Below are 5,404 nucleotides of genomic sequence, written 5' to 3' on the forward strand. Positions count from 1 at the left end.
CCCGGCCGCCTCTTCCTTTTTATTGCTGGAATGCACTACAGGTTGTCTATCTGTTCTGTAGTTTTGATCCATTATGAATAAAGCTGCTACAATAACTAAAACATATATTAAAACATCCAGGGGCAAGTCTTTATGCAGATGTGTGTTCATTTATCTTGGGCAAACACCTAGGAGTAGGGGGGGGCATGGTGGCTCAGGCCTGTAATCCCAGCACTTTGGGAGGCTGAGGCAGGCAGATCACTTGGGGTCAGGAGTTCAAGACCAGCCTGGCCAACATGGTGAAACCCTGTCTTTAGTAAAAATACAAATAGTAGCCGGGTGTGGTGACGTGCGCGGGAAGCTGAGGTGGGAGAATTGCTTGAACCTGGGAGGTGGAGGTTGTGGTGAGCCGAGCCAGCCACACAGCATTTCAGCCTGGGTGACAGAATGAGACTCCGTCTCAAACAAAAAAACACCTAGGAATAGAACAGCAGGGTTGTAGGCTGGGGCCTGTGTTTATGGAAACTGTCAAACTGTTTTCTCAGTGGCCATCCACTTTTCCTTCATGGCAAAGCAGGATCTGAGTCCCGCAGCCCCCTCTGAGAGGCACCTTCCTAAAATTCCCTTGCCCCCTTCCAAAAGGCAGAGGACTTGGGGACTGGTACACAGTGGGGTTGGGGATGAGACTCTTCTCTTTTTTTTTTTTTTGAGACAGGGTCTCACTTTGTCACCCAGGCTGGAGTAGAGTGGCACAATCTCAGACAGCTCAGCACAAGCTTGACCTCCCAGGTCCAGCCTCCCAGGTAGCTGGGACTATAGGTGTGTGCCACCACGCCTGGCTAATTTTTGTATTTTTTGTAGAGACAGGATCTCTCTATGTTGCCCCGGCTGGTCTCAAACTCCTGGGCTCAAGCACTTGGCCTGCCTCGGCTGCGCAAAGTGCTAGGATTACAGGTGTGAGCTACTTACTGTGCCTGGCCGGGCCCCTTCTCACAGCACCAATGGACGTGTCTAAAATTACCAAGTGGAGCGATTTAATTCAATGGTTCTTTGCCTAAACCCTTTCCACTGGGATTTGTCCCTGTCCAAGTGAGGCTGGGGGAATGTTTTTTTAGTGAAAGCGCCGTGTGCTCCTTAAGCCAACGAGATCCCATGCAGCTTGCTTAGAAAACAATTGTCCCCTTGCTCCGTGTTGATGCCTGGCTAGCAATAGTGGGGAGATGGGCTGGTGGGCGTTTCCTGACCCAGGAGGGCAGCGTATGTGGGGACCGGCTGTCCAGCTCAGTCCTTGTGGAGATCAGTGACGCCGGCCCAAATGAGAACCAGCGAGGGCTGTTTATTCAGAGCTTGCCACAGCAAGGGAGTCGGCCACTGTCGCTTGCATTGACCAAGACGCCAAGGCTGGCAGGGGAGAGGGAAGGCTTCGTGGAGGGAAGAGGAAGGCTCGCTGTGTCCTGGCCAGTGACTGTTGGTGTGGGGAAGTGGGAGGCAGGCTCCTGCGTGGTCTGCGTGTTTGTTCCACTGACATTTGTATTGAAATGTTATTAGTTTCTTTTTTTCTTTTTTTTTTTTTAAGAGTCAGGGTCTTGCTTTCTTTGTTGGTCCAGGCCAGAGTGCAGTGGTGCGATCACAGCTTACTATAGCCTTGACCTCTTAGGCTCAAGCAATTCTCCCATCTCAGCGTCCTGAGTAGCTGGGATCACAGGTGCACGCCAGCACCCTGGCTAATTGCTTTTGCAGAGATGAGGTTTCACCATGTTGCCCAGGTTCATCTTGAACTCCTGGGCTCAAGTGATCTGCCTGCCTTGACCTCCCAAAGCACTGGAATTACAGGTTCGAGTCACTGCACCTGGCTGCATTGTTTGTATCAACAGTGGGACCTGTCAGAGGTGATTAGTGCGTGGGGGCTCTGCTTCCCAGGTGGGATTAATGCCATTATATTAATAAAAGGCAAGGGACGCCCATCTCGTCCTTCTTTGCCTTTCCACCTTCCACCAGGTGAAGACGTGGAGTTGAAGGCATCAGCCTGGGGCAGGAATTGCCAACCCTGCCTCTTGACTTTGAATCTGCAGCCTTCAGAACTGTGAGAAAATACATTTCTGTCCACTATAAATGACCCAGTCTGAGGTGTTCTGTCTGGCAGCACAGGGCCTCAGGGGCAGGAGAGCTCCAAGTGGGCATTTTCTGTGGTTGTCAGGGCATGTGTGGCTTTTCAGGGCTGGCCGGTGGGGCTCCTGCTGTTTGGCGCCCTGGGCTGGTGTGGACAGTGTTCTCTTTTTTTTAGGTGGTCTGGCCCCTGTTCGCATGTGTATTTGGTCTCTCCTTCCATGCAAAGTTTTCTGTCCTGGGCGCGGGTACCGGGAGCTCCAAAGAGCTGGGGCCATTTCTCAGTTGGCGGCAGGATCTGCTCTTGGAGATGGTGGGGAATGCTGGGGTGGGTTCTACGGAGAATTGGTGTTCTCTTGTGGCCACCACCCTGGTTGTCACCGAGAGCCCTGATGGAGAGACGGGTCGGCTCCCTGAGTCGCAGTAAGGGGATGCCCGGGTGGGCGAGGGAGTCTTGGGGAGATTTGGGTTCACAGTTCATTATCCTTGTTCTGTCTGCCCAAAAGCCCCTGCCCTGTGTCTCGGGGTGCCCATGCCTGATGCGTAGCTCCTCAGCTTGGGGAGCACGGTGGGGTTGGCCATCGTGTATTTAACAATTTTTTTTTTTTTTTTTTTTTTTTTAAGACAGGGTCTCTGTCGCCCAGGATGCAGTGCAGTGCCGCGATCTTGCCGCAACCTCCACCTCCCAGGTTCAAGCGATTCTCCTGCCTCAGCCTCCTGAGTAGCTGGAATTACAGACATGTGCACCATACCCAGCTAATTTTTGTGATTTTCGTAGCAATGGAGTTTTGCCATGTTGGCCAGGCCGGTCTTGAACTTCTGACCTCAGGTGATCTGCCTGGCCTCCCAAAGTGCTGGGACTATAGGTGTGAGCCACTGCAGCTGTCCTAACAGGTCTTGCACCTCCAGCCCTGACAGGCCCCTGGCTTGTCCTCAGCCACGTCTGTCTGGTGGCCCCTGGAGATGTGGGCTTCTCCAGCGCTGCCTCCAAGGCCTTCTGATTGTCAGCCACGCTCTAGGCTGAATATTCCCTTCCTTCAGCTTCTCCTTTTCCCTGAATTTGCTCTCCACAGCCATTGGAAGAAGACTTCTGGCTCCACAATACTTAACAGCTTTACCGAGCTGTTATGTGTAATTCACATAACATACAATTCACCCATGTAAAGTGTGCAATTTGATGGATTTTGGCTTATTCCATTGATTTTATTTAATTATGGTAAAATATATGTAACATAACATTTGCTGTTTTAACGTTGTTTTTTTTTTTTTTTGGATGGAGTTTCGCTGTTGTCACCCAGGCTGGAGTGCAGTGGTGGGATCTCGGTTCACGGCAACCTCCACCTCCCGGGTTCAAGCAGTTCTCCTGCCTCAGCCTCCCGAGTAGCTGGGATGACAGGTGCACACCACCACACCCTGGCTGATTTTTGTATTTTTAGTAGAGATGGGGTTTCTGCAGGTTGGTCAGGCTGGTCTCGAACTCCCTACCTCAGGTGATCTCCCCGCGTTGGCCTCCCAAAGTGCTGGGATTACAGGTGTGAGCCACCATGCCCAGCCCATTTTAACCATTTTTAAGTGTACAATTAGTGGCGCTAATTGCATTATACAATACTAATTACATTCACAATTTGTGCAGGCATCACCACTATTTACAAAATTCTATACCCAGTGAACAATAACTGCATTCCTCTCTCCCCTCGGTGCCTATGGGCCTCTAACCTAGTTTTTATCTTTTTGAATTTGCCTATTAAGAATGGGCAGTGGCCCATTCTTTAATGGCCGGACGCAGTGGCTCATGCCGGTAATCCCAGCACTTTGGGATGCTGAGGCGGGCAGATGACGAGGTCAAGAGATTGAGACCATCCTGGCTAACACAGTGAAACCGCGTCTCTACTAAAAATACAAAAAACTAGCCGGGCGAGGTGGCGGGCGCCTGTAGTCCCAGCAACTCGGGAGGCTGAGGCAGGAGAATGGCATGAACCTGGGAGGTGGAGCTTGCAATGAGCCGAGATGGTGCCACTGCCATCCAGCCTGGGTGACAGAGTGAGACTCCATCTCAAAAAAAAAAAAAGTTTCATATATTGGGTGTGGTGGCACATGCCTGTAATCCCAGCTACTCAGGAGGCTGAGGCAGGAGAATCGCTTGAATCTGGGATGTGGAGGTTGCAGTTGAGCTGAGATCATGCCACTGCACTCCAGCCTGGGCGACAGAGTGAGACTCTGTTTCAAAAATAAAGTAAAGATAAGACACTCCGAGTCAGCCAGGTGTGGTGGCTCACAAAAAAGTTTTTCAAAAAAAAAGTTTCATATAAATGGAATAATGCAATACTTTTCTTTGTATTGCTTATTTCACGTAGCAGACATCATTTAAGATTCGGCTGGGTGTGGTGGCTCACACCTGTAATCCCAGCATTTTGGGAGGCCGAGGTGGGTGGACCACAAAGTCGAGATTTTGAGACCATCCTGAGCAACACAGTGAAACCAGGTCTCTACTAAAAATACAAAATTAGGTGGGTGTGGTGGCACATCCCTGTAATCCCAGCTACTCGGGAGGCTGAGGCAGGAGAATTGCTTGAACCTGGGAGCGGGAGGTTGCAGTGAGCCAAAATCACGCCACTGCACTCCAGCCTGGGCAACAAGAGCAAAACTCCATTAAAAAAAAAAAAAAAAAAACCAAAAAACTCCATGTTTTGGCATTTGGCATGTATTAGTACCATTTTGTGTTTGTGTTTGAGACGGGGTCTCACTCTGTTGCCTGGGCTGGAATGTGGTGGCACAAATACAGCTCACTTCAGCCTCGACCACCTGGGCTCAAGCGATCCTCCTGCCTCAGACTCCCATGTAGCTGGGACCACAGGCATGTACCACCACACCCAGCTCATTAAAAACGAATTTTGTAGAGAAGGGGTCTTACTTTGTTGCCCAGGCTGGTCTCAAACTCCTGGCCTTAAAAGATCCTCCCACCTTGTCCTCCCACAGTGCAGGGATTACAGGTGTGCATCCCCACACTAGGCCTGCTTCATTCCTTCTTATGACTGAATAATAGTGGCATGGAGAGCTCACATTTTACTCATTCCTCTGCTGATGAACAATAGGGGTGGTTTCTATCTTTTGGTTGTCGGGAATAGTGCTGCTGTGAACCCTGGTGTGCGAGTGTCTGCTTAAGTCCTTTTATTCTGGGGGAGTGTACCTCCAAGGAGTGGAACTGTAGGGTTATGAGGTAACTCCATGTTTGTTTGTTTTGTGGAACTGCCAAACTGCTTTCTTTGTACTTTTTTTTTTTTTTTTACCTTTTTTTTTTTTTTTTTTTTTTTTTTTTTTT

Source organism: Rhinopithecus bieti, unplaced genomic scaffold, assembly GCF_001698545.2.
Source record: "Rhinopithecus bieti isolate Rb0 unplaced genomic scaffold, ASM169854v2 scaffold_2574, whole genome shotgun sequence".
Lineage (NCBI taxonomy): Eukaryota > Metazoa > Chordata > Mammalia > Primates > Cercopithecidae > Rhinopithecus > Rhinopithecus bieti.